Raw genomic sequence first — 13,306 nt, 5'->3', positions numbered from 1 at the left:
TCCGAGGGTGTTTCTGCCTGGCATGGTAGATATGCAGTCCAGACATAGCCATTGTTATGCTCATATGGGCTAGGGACAGACATTCAAAAAGCCAGAGCCTGATTGATTCAATCTTTCCAGAATTGAATCTTTTGCTGAATTGATTCAATCTTAGTCTAACCTGCCTAGATTGAACCAATTTGCAAGCGAATAGACATTCCTTCAGGACTAAGGAAATGCAGGCACATGCCTGCAGTCACTCAGGCCAGGAGCCAGAGGGTGCTAGAGCATACCCTTAGCTGCAGAGAAGCTGTGCTGAGTGGGAGGGGGGGGGGGGGCCGGACATGTGGCCAGCCCCAGCAGTAGCCTGAAGTGAACTAGTCAGGGAGGAGGTATAATTCCCCCATCCCTGTCCCACGGGCACAGACCCAAGCCAGCGTCCACCTGGTGCTATCGCAGGAGCAGAGGCATGACCAGATGCTGGCTGGCATGGCCCCCTGAGGTAGAGGGAGCAGGGAGGGAGTTTATTCCCCCATCCGCCCCCAGGGGACTGCAGCCAGGGTCTGGGAGCCCCAACTGCTGCCACTGATTGCTCCCTGTACGGGGTGAGTGGCAGAATAAGACCCCTCCCTGCCCCCTCCTCCAGGTGCTGGAGGGAGGGAAGAAATAAACCCCCTCCCTGCCCCCTCACCTAAAGGGGCCATGCCTCCGTGCCTGCCACTGGAGCAGCAAGGGGGGAGCAACCATGATGGGGGCAGCAGTCCCTCTCATGGTTTCCCAGAGCATGAGTTGCTTCCTGGCGGGGGTGGTCAGAGCTGCCGCAGACTCTGCAGGGAGAGTGGTAGCACTACAGAAGGCTGGGGGGGCTATGGCCACCCCTCCAAGCCCTGGTGCTACCACTTGCCTTGTGCAGTCTGCAACAGCTCTCACTGCTCTGCCCATAGTGCAGCCCTGCCACCTCCCCCTCCCCCCTGTCAGAAAGAGGCTCATGCTCTCAGAAACCATGAGGAGTTTCCCTGTAGGGATTATTTTCCCCATCCCTCCAGCATCTGGAGGAGGGGGCAAGGAAGAAATTAATTCTGTCACTTGCCCCATGCAGGGAGCAATCGACAGTGGCAGTCAGCCAGGCTCTGCCAGCCCCGCAGTCCCCTAGGGGCACAGACAGGAATAGACCACCTCCCTGCCCCCTCTGCTTCAGGGGCTAAGCTGGCTGGCATCTGGCCATGCCCCCCACCCCTGCCGCTGTGGCAGTGAGGGGGAAGCACCAGACAGACCCTGGCTTGAGTCCATGGGACAGGGAGGGGGCAAATAAACCTCCTCCCTAGCCAGTTCATTTCAGGCTACTGCTGAGGCTGGCCATGCCCCCACCACCGGAGCAGCAAGCAGAGAAGGGCCTGGCAGGTCCACACTGGTGAGACAGGGGACAGAGGGGGGACCTCGTCCCTGCCCCCTTTACCTTAGGGGGGGCTAGCATCTGGCCATGCCCCCATCCATTCACACCCTACCCCCCATGCTCCAGCTAAGGAGCAAAGGGGCAGGGCTCCCCTGGAGCAGACAGCCCAGCTCAGGGCTGCAGAGCATGCTAGGATGCTGGGGGACTCTGGTTTAACTTAAACCAGGAAGGGGTCTAGGACAGAAGTTTCATAAACCAGTTTGATCTCAATCTGTTAAGTCTGATACTACATTCAAACAGGTTTATCTCAAACTGGTTTCAGCCATTATGAAACCAGTTTATGTGCATTGAACTTATGTTCTGTTACAGATTTAAAACAGTTTCTGCTCGCTTAAACTGGTTTATGTGCAACTTCCATCCCTAGCCATGTAGACCAAGCTTAAGACACTTCTAAGCCTCTGTTTACCCTCCTGTGACAGGCCTGTACAAGAAATCCTCAACTTACATTGTTTCGACTTACAACGATTCGCACTTGCGGCACTCTGCCATTTACAACCATGTTATTACTTACAGAGCTGGATCCTCACACTTATGACATGACAGCAACTCAGGCAGCGCACAAACGTCATGCTGTCATGCCATAAGTGCAAGGATCCAGCGCCGTAAGGAATAACATGGTTGTAAATCGCAAATTGCCGTAAGTGGCCCTAAGTCTCCCCTAAAAAGCCCATTCCATGCCCCTGGTGAAGGTGTTCCTTCACCTTCTGATTAAATAAAATTAAATAGTTGATTTAAATATAGTGTTTATGGTCATTTCTATAAAAAGTTGGGCATCGGGACCTTGGTCCGGAACGTAACCTCCTATTATAACATTGTTTCTATGGAAAAATCATATTTGACTTACATCATTTTGACTTAGAGCACCTTTTCCAGGAACGTAACCTGCCCTAAGTGTGAGGGCTGCCTGTATTGTTATACTCTAGAGCAGGGGTGCTCAACCCCCAGCCCATGGGCCAGATTCAGCCTTTGGTTCTGGGGCATCTGGCCCACAAGGCTCCCCATGGGTCTGGAAATTTGACAGCAGGAGAGTGGGGACACCCATTCTCTGCTGCTAAATTTCTGGAGGTCTGGGAGCCCTATGGCACAGATAACATAACCATGTGTGCAGGGCAGCCTGGGGCCTGATCCCAGCATGTCAGTTGAGTGGGGGTGGCACGGAGCCCAAGCCCAGCATGTGGGGGTCTGATCCTGGCACACAGGAACCACACAGAGTCAAAGGGCCCTAGGGCCCAATCCTGGCATGTAGGGGTGGTGGAGCCAATTCAGCCCAATCCATTCATTTGGCCAATGGGGCCAGAAGACTGACCACTGCTTCTCTAAAGAGAAACTAGGGATGTTGCTCAGTGCCTGTCAATCACTTTGCTGAAAGCTACTAAAGAAGAACAAAGTATTAAGGATTTGCCCCCAACAGCATCTACAGCAGTTCCCCAATGTTTCAATCCTTCTTTGGACTCAAAGGAAGAGGCTAGGAGGGTCAGCATTCCCTTCAACACAGAAGAGCTGCATTCAGGGGAGTGTGACAAAAGATGCAAAGGGAGCATATAGGGCATGTTCCTGTTATAGGGTTTTCTAGCAACATCAAGCAATCTTGTCCTTTTATCCACTGTGACCCTTAGCATAGCAGCAGTGTCAGCACTTGCACTATTTAATGCCACAAACAGGGAGCTGCCTGGACATTAGAAATTCTTACCCAACTAGAAACCACAATGGGCAAAGTCCGGATGTTAGGAACTAATTTTACACTGGTTTAAGTGAAAGCAGGATCATGCACCCACCTGCTGTCACACAGCAGTTTGCTTGCTCAAGCACAGTGGAAGTAATGACTTATTCATCATCACCACTTGTCTCCGAGGTTGATATTGTCATTCCCATTTTACAGATATGAGTTAAGACCACTGGAAAACATCCAACCCCAGGAAATAAGCCACAGAGTGGCCAGCAGAACATGAACAGTGAAGTCTCCCAGAGCCAACACAAGGAAACCAAACTGATCTTGAGATCACTACAGCATCAATATGTTTTATTTCAATATATGGATGACCACATTCACTTGATCCTTTATACCTTCTGCAGTCAAAGAGGCTAGTGCAAAAAGCTGCTATTCTGATTTGGTTGCACTCTTCTGACTTTGCACTGATGCGTGTAAAATGCCTGGATCAGCTGTCGAACAAGGGTGAATCAGGTACAGAATGAGTTGCAAAGAGGCATGAATCAGTTGAGCCTGAATGTACCACCAAGAGTGGAAAGAGTAAAGGCTCTAACTGCTCTAGAGGATTAGAACAGAAAATTACCACCATTGCTAACAGCTACACAGCTGCAATGCTGCGAATTTGTTTGCAAAAATTCCCAAGTGTCAGGAAGGCTCCACAAAGTGGCAGGAAGGTTGAACTAGCCCAGCTGAAGCCACAGGCCCTTTCCTTATGCCAAGATAGCACACAATTATCGCATACTTGTTTTCTGTTCCAAAACTGTTAGCAAATTATCCTTTGCAGTGCTATTTTGTGGACTCTTTAGGCAGTTTGCATTTGCTAGAACTCTAACCCCATTCAAACCTGAGTGTGTTTGCACAAAGACAGACAAGCACAGGTTTGCATTTCCATGGCACAAGGAGCTGCTCTCAAAAGGAGCAGCTTTGCAGGAAGGGTGTCGGAGGGTGACCAGACATTCTATTTTTCCTGGGACAGTTCTGTTTTAAACACTTCTCCCCAATGTCTTGCTGGCTTAGTCAAATTAATGCTTTTGTCCTGTTTGCCAAAACCTGTTTCTACAAATGGGACAGAAGCAGTGATTTCTAGCTACAGGCTACATCACCTCCCTCCCCCCGCTCTCCAACACACTCAGCTGAAACTAGTTTGGAGATGGGGGAAGCACAGCATCCCATTTTGAGAGTTGGAAAGTATAGTCACTGTAGGATGAGCCCAAAGAATCCCATGTGTAAAATACAGGGGGGGCGTTCTAGGTTCTTTGTCACCTGAGATTGGGTCTCCACACCTCTGAAAACCAAAGCACACTAAGTATTCAGTATTCTATGACACCTGCTGCCCAAGTTACCCTGTCCCTGCCACACCTTCTAATGAACACCTTTCCAGACCCAAGAACCCAGGAAATGGGGCCCATGTCCAACTCTGAGTTTGCCAACACCACCTCCAGCCTATGCTAGGAAACACTACTATGAAACAGTGAATCCACTCAACTTCAAACCACAGGTAACGCATCCTTCCTCAGAGCAGCATAGCATAGGGCATATGCCAATAAGCATACCCAAGACAGGAAGACTCATTGATATATGTTCAGTGTCACTCAAAGGCAGCTTTACTATCTCCTTTTTTCAGCTTAGCCTGGAGAGCTTGCACCATACTTAATTGTGGTGCTCCTTACCTCAAACCAAAGACAATGTAGACATGCCTCTGAGTGGGAAAAAAGGAGCAAGCAGTCTTCACAGTAGCCTGTCAGCATTAGAGTCGGGGCCGCACCGAATTCATGGCTTCAAGGCTTCCCCTGCTTGCTTACATACAGTTAAAAACATAACTAATTAATTACAAGGAAGTTGATCTGATGTTGTTTGGTTGTTTAAAGCAGATAAGCACCAAAGTGCCAGGCTTCATCAGGTTCCCACGTAAATCCACATGATTAATTCAGCACCCTGTTAGCTTGGGATCACAAAATAACATGGGATGAGCATGACTCACACAAAAAAGCAGTGCCAGCAGTGAAGCAGAGATGAGTTTCATCAGCATTCAGCACAGGCAGAGAGGGGAAAAACCACCACAGACAGAACTACAAAAAACTCTTCAGAGACAGCTGTGAACTCACCTTCTCATGCATGCTGCCATTGCCCCACCCCAAGTCAAAACTAGCAACTTAAACTGCTCTGCAGTTGGGATCAGTAATTGCTCCAGGGGAACTGTGTAGCCAGGCACACACGAGTCAGATTGCTGTATTTGTTAGATTCTGGGAAAAGGCTGTGGATAACAAAGGGAAGAATCAGCTTCAGGTATTCTGCAGAAAAGGTTACTCCCATTGAAAGAAGCATTAATTAATCAATACAATAATAAAATAATAATGATCTGGGTGTCTGACAGGCAAGAAATTAATACACTAGACACTACACAGAATGTGTTAAGGACTGTGAGGGTATCAGGAGGTGCCAATGAAACATCTCCACACAGAGACCTTACCCAGCACCCCTTATATGAGGGTTCAAATGAAGGCACTTCAAAGCAAAGGCCTTCATTAACATCTGTCAGTGCAGCCAGGGGGCCTCCATTCCACCCTTCCCACCCTCCAGTGTTGGCTGAGCAACCCCTAGAACTGAGCTCCCTCCACTCCTTCCTTCCCCGCTCTTATTCTGAAGACAGCACCGGGGCTGGGAGGGGGGAGGAGGAGAGAGAGGCTGCAAATACATTGCCACTCTAAACTGCATCTCAGATCCCAATCCCCTGCTGGGAAATGCCTGTTGGGTCCTGCAGATAGTTGTAACTCATGACATTTCCTGTGAAGTGCCATGATTTACATTGGGGAGCTGCACTTCTGTCAGCACCCAATGATGCCCATCAATAAAGACCAGTTTCATTGTTCATAGAATGCCACTATTTTGTGCACTAAGGGTTCATAGAATCATAGAAGTAGGGTCGGAAGGGACCTTGTAGATCTTCAAGTCCAACCCCCTGCCTGGGCAGGAGGAAAACTGGGCTCAAATGACCCCAGCCAGGTAGGCATCAAGCCGCTTCTTAAAGACCCCCAGGGTAGCAGCCAGCACCACTTCCCTTGGAAGTTGGTTCCAGATCCTGGCTGCCCTGACTGTGAATCTTGCGGATGTCCAATCTAAACCTACTCTCCAACAACTTGTGGCCGTTATTTCTTGTTATCCCAGGGGGTGCTAGGGAAAACAAGGTCTCCCCCAAACCCTTCTGGTCCCCCCTAGTGAGTTTATAGACAGTCACCAGGTCCCCAAAAACCCACTGCACTACTAGGCATCTTTCCATTGACTTTCATAGATTGTAAGGACAGAAGTCATTAGGCTCATGGCCTTTATGGAGCAGGCTGCTGGAATTCACAGAATTACTCCTGTATTGAGCCCAATCACTTGTTCAACTAAAGCAGGGCTGCCCAACTTGTGTGTGGCAGGGGGCTGCACATTACATACTGCCCTCCCCCAGCCCCCATTCCACTGCACAGGCAGAACAGCCTCCTTGCTGCACAGGAGCCCACAGGATGTGTGCTAACCCCTCACAGGCTGGATGTAGCTCATAGGCTGTCAGTTGGACAGCCCTGGACTAAAGGATGTATCCCAAAAATTCATATAGTCATGATAGGAAGACTTCAGGCATTGAAGAAACCACTACTTCTCTGTGACAAATCACTATCACTGTTAACATTTTGTGCCTTACTTCTTATTTGAATTAAGGCACATTTTTTAAAAATAGCGGAAGTTTGAACTTTCATAGGTTCAGAATGAGCCCCTGCATCAGGACACTTGTGGGGGAAAAAAATCATATGTAACCATCTGTAGCAGCATTAAAAATGGACCCACCTGAAGGAATAGGAAGGGCTGCCCTGCAGAGGGACAGAGTACGAAGAGATTGAGTTTGTCCCAGTAGGGACACCTTTTGCCATGAGGGCAAGTGAAGCTGCTTTGGAGGTAGCCCTCTTGGAAGTGGAAGGGGTGATGTAACCCCAACAGGGTTTCAATGAGAGACTTTAGCAAAAGCCCAAAAAGAGTCCTGGCCTGGGGCTGGCTGAGAGGCTTCGTTAAAAGAGGGGAGCAGTTTTCCTGGGGAGAGAACAAAGGAGAGAGGGAGGGGGTGAGAGACAGGCAGGAGACCAGGGAAAGGATCTCCCCACACTATCTCCCTCAAGAGCCCCTTGCAACCCTGCAGAAGTAGCAGGGAGAGGCGGCAGGGAAGAGTGCTGCACTGTGTCAGTTCTCCCTCCCTTCCCCTCTGAGCCGTGCCGGGGCAGGACAAGAGGAGCTGCCTGTGAGGAGACTCCAAGCCTGGGAAGACCCTCCTGCAAGCCCCTGTGTGGCTGAGTGAGCACAGCAGGGTAGGTGACACAGAGCCAGGGGGAGAGGCTGGAGACTGCCCTGGTTTTTCCCCTGTGAGTGAGAAGGCACCGGGGAGGGGGCAGGCTCAGGTGCTGGAGGGAGCCCTGCACTAGAGCAGCAGGGTCTGCTCCAGTCACCAGAAGCCCAGGGGCAGGCAGGGCTCTGGGAGGGGCTGCATTTGCTGAGTGCTGTGAGGCTGTGCTGGGCAGGGGAAACTGTTACAACCTGCAGCCCAGACACTGCTCCCTGCTGAGCCAGGGCAGGGGTCTGGGTAGGAATAAGCTCTCTTGCAGGGACAGCAGTGTAGAAGCCACCACCTGCTGCACCGAGACCCCTGGAGCTCCTGAGAGGGAGGCCAGCACCAGGGCTGCCCAAAGATCCTGTGCAGGGGCACAGACAGTCCAGCTCCCTGAGACACCCAGCCAGGGGCAGTGCACACAGGGTCCTCAGTACACACTGTATGAGTTATAGACCAAGTTCTTGATGGTTTTAGTTGGATTATCAATGTATTTATGTATTGGTTCCTTATTTATCATGGGTAATTTGCATACCTTCCCCTAGTGTAAAGTGTATCCAAGAAGTATTAACCCTTAAGCCACCATCACCAGGTCATGTGGTGTAACATTTGTTCTATTGCATTGGTTATATGTTACCTTGTAAATAATTAAATCCTCTAAATAGTTTTGTAACTGTCTGTGAGGTTGTTTGATTGTAAGGGGAGGCTTTCCACTTGGGGACCTGCAGCAGCTACCCAGGGAGTTGGGCAGGGCCACTTGTTACCAAGTACCCCAGGATCCCACTATTCAGGTGAAGGCATGGGTAGTGTTGCACCCAGGGTTACACATCTAACTGAAGACTGTACCATAATGCATCCACAGGGGGCTGTGCTACATGCAGATTGGAAAGGCAACTTTAAATTTGTCAGCTGCCGAATTCTGTGCACATGACCTTGCAAGCCTAACATTATTTTAATGTTGCTCTTTGTGCATGAATTTTATGTAGTTGCCTACATGCATAAATAAATTTACATGCGATGCTGTCACAACACTTGGGCATGTGGAAGTAGGTGGCAAGTTATCTAAAAAAATCCACCCCAGGATCACATTAGATTAAATCTTAGCGCTATTGAGAAGCTCCAGCCCATCAGAAAAAGCTTTATATAAACCAAGTGGTGGAGGTATTATTGCAGTCATGGAGGAAATTGGTTAACTTGGCCCCTACTACATAAGAATATTGACTAGAGCAGACATCAGTGATGATCTGATGTTTAGGGGAATGGTAACCCAATGAGACTAGACAGAGAAAGAGGAGCAGAAGCAAGATGGACAAAGGGCAAAAATTAGTGAGCAAGCCACTGAAAAGTTTCAATCCATTTTCTTCCTTGCTGAATTCCTCGCTTCAATTATTGCTTACATTTCTGAGCGCAGAACTTTTGCGACTCACTAATTAACCCATACTGACAAGCCAGCGTCCCTGAGAGATGCCACAGACAGCAATACAAGCTTGCAGAGCTGAAAAGCATGGGAGTTGAGCAGAGCAGTTACGCTTGCAAGGCTTCTCAGTAAAACTAAAGGAACGTATGGAACCTGTGGGATTTCACAGGAAACATTAGCACTGTCAAAAAGGTCACCCATTTCTGTGAAACTTCCAAAATTCAAACAAATGGCACTTGCAAGCCAATTAACTGCAAACAACAGATTTGGAGGTTATTTATATAACATCTTTCAAATCTAACCATATTTCAGCACCATCTAACACATAAAATCATAGAAAAATAAGCCTGGAAGGGACCTTGGGGGGTCATCCAGTCCAACCTCTGCTTGAAGCAGAATCATCCCCATTTAAAACATCCCATATAGTTTCTAATTGCAGGTGACACAAACACTTTTCAGTGATGGAGATGCCAGAGCTCCTCTAGCTAATCTGTTCCAGTAGTTAACCACCTTCCCAGTTAAAAAGTTCTTCCTAATATCTAACCTAAATCTCCCTTGTTGCAATTAAGCTTTTTGCTTAAATTGCTTCTTGTCCTGTCCCCTCTGGACAAAGAAAACAATTGATTGCCACCCCCTTTAAAAAATCGTTTTTTCTATTTGAAGAATGTTATCCAATCCCTTCTCAGTCTTCTCTTCTCTAAACTAAATAATCCCAATTCCTCCAACACAGAACTTCAAGTTAGGCCTAATCAGTGCCAAACAGAGGATAACAAAAACTTCCCATAATTTATTAATACGAGTGTTGCACGCACGTTAACTGCTTGAACTAAATATTGATCTTATTTCATATGAACTTTCATTTCTACCCAGGAGAACTTTTACAATCTTTTCTCTGATGCCTGATAAAGAGTGTTTGTGGCCAAAAGCTTGCAATCAATGGCGATACATAGGGGATTCACATGCACCCCCTAACCGGCCATGCTCACCACTTAGGTGATGGGCAGGTAGGAGTGCCAGTGCCTACCACCTGCGAGCTCTGGCCGGGGAGTGGAGCGCTGTTGTGCTCCCGGAATCGACTGTAGCCACTTCTGGAAGCACCTGCAACAATCGGCCCTCTCATGATTAGCTGCGGGGGACCCCCCCAGTCAGCAGGATTGGGCACAGGGGGACCCCCACCCCAGTCGCTGACTGGTCGCTGGGGGAGTCACATGCTACCCCTAAGGCAGCACCAGTTGCCCATGCTTGCAATTAAAGAATTTTTTTGCAAAAATCATGTTGGTCTAATGAAAGCTATCCAAGCCCTGATTGGTCATATTTCAAGCACTTCCTCCATGTACTTAATGCATTCCTAATGAGGTGTCAGTGGTTAAGCAATGCTGTGGAATGTGGCAGCAAAGTGAAAAAACACAGATAAACAGGGATCCAGGTTTTCCATTTCCCACAGAAAATTTGGATTTCTCATTTTAGCAGAGAAACCTGTGGATTTTACAGTTTTGCAATGAGCCCTCTGCAGGCTGGCAGTGTTGCAACCTGCAAGGGACTGGGGGAAACGTGGAAGAGGGCTGTCAGGCAGGGGGCACCATGTTCACATGTGTAAACAGCCCCAGGGAGCCTGGAGAGCAGCTCCCACTGGTAAACTGGGGGGGGATTGAGGTCCCCATGGGGAGGGAGTGAGTTGGGCAGGGCTGTGACAGGCTGGGACTGTTGCCCAGCTGGGTAGTGTGGGGGGCTTGGGGCCACAAAGCACAGCTGCAGGGCCCCAGTGGAGAGCAGGGAGCATGTCAGGGCTGCAGGCGGCTCATCCAGGGGAGGGAGGGGTGGGGCCAGCTCCCCACTGCTGCTGCACTCTGGCAGAGGAAGGGGGTACACTCCCTCCAGATGTGTGCAGGTGTGGGCAGGATGCAGGCTCAGGCTCCTGCCCTGCTGCCCTCCCCTGGGGCCCCTGCAGCCCAGCAGGTGTGACCAGGCGCTGCAGGGCACAGCACTGCTGCTCAGGAAACCTGCTTGCTGCTGCAAGCGCCATGCTCCCCAGTGATGCGTCCCCTACATGCAACCCCATGCTGCGGCCCCTGCTTGCGCAGGGGGCACGTCACCAGGGCAGTACTGAGCTTGCAGCGGCCAACAGGTTTCCTGTGCGGCCACATTGTGCCCTGCAGCACTAGGTTGTATATATGCTGGGCTGCGGAGGCCCTGGGGGAGGGCAGGCAGGGTTGAAGCCTGAGCCTACATGCCACACCTACCCCATGCACAGATCTGAGGGGCATGGGTTCCCCTGACCCCCTGGAAACATGTGCAGCAGCGGGGATCTGCCCCTTCCCCACCCAAGCCTGCACAAGTGGGGAGCCGGGCTCTGCTCCATTGCAACAGCCACCACCTCCTGCCAGGGGCAGGGAACTGCAGACCCAGGACCCTGGCTCCATAACCCTAGCTTGAGGGAGCAAGGGGCTGTGGGAAGCCTTTAATTTTAATCATGGATTTGAGGGGTTTTATCAGAAAGTTTGCAATTTTTTATCAGGGAAAACCAGGATCCCTGCTGATAATTCACACCAACCCAGCAATCAATGGAAATTCATATTTTCAACTGATTCTCAGACCAGACACTGTCCATCCTGGTCCCGAGAGTGCCCCTGATTGGCATCAAGGACAAATTTCAGGCAACTAGATTCAACTTTCTCCAGGAAGAAGGTGCCGAAATCCAAACTTTGGTATGGAGCACCATGTTGTAATTAGCCTCTCTCAATAATGGTTCTGGATTAATCCTACTCAAACCACTCTCAGAACATAGTTCTAGGATCCAAACACCACGGCTTCATGTTGTTGTGAATCAAACTAGCATCCAAAATCAAGTCTCTTCTAAACTCCAAGATAAAAGGGGAAAGCTTTAAAAAAAAAAAATTAGATACAGAACAAGACCCATCTCTGATCAAAACATGCTGCCTCCTGGCCCATGCTGCACACTAAAGCACATGGCACTATTGGATTAATCACTGCTGCGTGGGAGAGGTTCACACACATCAGCCCAGCATGGTGTCAACACCAGGCTTTGTCATCTTCCAGATATATATATAACAATTTACCGTGACAGATCCTGAAAAGGAAAACTTTTTTCCAACCATAGTCTAGCCACAGCCTCAACTGAGCACATGATGATTAGGGATCCTGGTTTTTGGGGGGGGGGTTTGTTTGTTTTTTGTTTGTTTTTAACAGAAAAATCACAAATTCTCTGATAGGAAAACCCCAAATCCACATTTTTCCACAATTAAAATGAAATGCTAATATACATAGGTATCAATTTAACACAATGTTTTATTGATATAGTTACAATTTTGAAGCAGTTTCGAAGCCTACCAGTGCCTCAATCATTATAATAAAATAAATTCTAAATACTTTTTATATTTTGGTGTTTTCTTTTAATCATGGAAAAATCAGGGCTCCCCCTGCCCCCTTCACTCATAATAGTACAGAGAATGGTCCAGATCTTGGGCTTTGAGGCCTACGGGCCAGGGTAGCAGCTTGTCTCCAGCTGTCAGGAGGTGGAATACCTGAGAGGACTGGTAAGAAGTGAACTGGAGTTCTCATAAGGCACTTGGTGATGGCCTTCATGGTGCTTTTAACTTAGTGTGAATGCTCTGGCCCCCATACTGGTGCACATTACTCAGCAAAAGCATATAAAGTGGCAAAGCAGAGGTGTGAAGTGTTTGGAAACTTGCACCCAGGTGATGCCGAAAAGGTGAAGGATGAGAGCTCCTTTGCTATTAACTTCACCCTGGACCCCTTCCCGATGCTGGTGGTAGGTAAGGGTCCAATCCAACTCAAGTCCTAGATAGGTGACTGTGTGATAGTGTTCAACTTTCTGGTCGCCAACAAATAAAATGGATGAATTATGTTGGGAACAAAAGGAATCAAACCATCTCCTCTGGATAAACTCAAGCATAAGAACTAAATAAAAAACATGCACCTCTCTTGTTTTGGCTGAAAATCCAACACCTTCCTGTACAATACAAGGCTGTTTAGGAAGAAATAAAAAGACTGAGAGATGGGTAAAGTGTGGCCAAAAAAAAAAAAAAATCTCAGGGGACACAATAAAAAAAACAAACAAACTGAGCATTGGCTTTGATCAGCCTTTCTGTCCTCTTCATCATATTAATTTCATATGTTAATTAATAATATTCTGCACTTCTAGGTGCCTTTCATCCAATAATCAAGACACCCCTAACAGTATTCATTCCTCAGCTCTCCTAAAAAGCAAGGTAAGTAACTGTCTCATTTCTCTCTTATAGGTGATTAAACTGAAACAGAAGATAAGGTAAAATGTTGCCTGAGACTACCTGAAGTTTGCAAGGGACCTCAGTCTTGCTATTTGAGAATGAGCAAGCTTTGGTCTTACATAGGCGC

This window comes from Alligator mississippiensis, chromosome 8, assembly GCF_030867095.1.
Source record: "Alligator mississippiensis isolate rAllMis1 chromosome 8, rAllMis1, whole genome shotgun sequence".
NCBI classification, from domain to species: domain Eukaryota; kingdom Metazoa; phylum Chordata; order Crocodylia; family Alligatoridae; genus Alligator; species Alligator mississippiensis.
The sequence above is the reverse complement of the archived record's forward strand: the minus strand, read 5'-3'. Positions refer to the sequence as shown.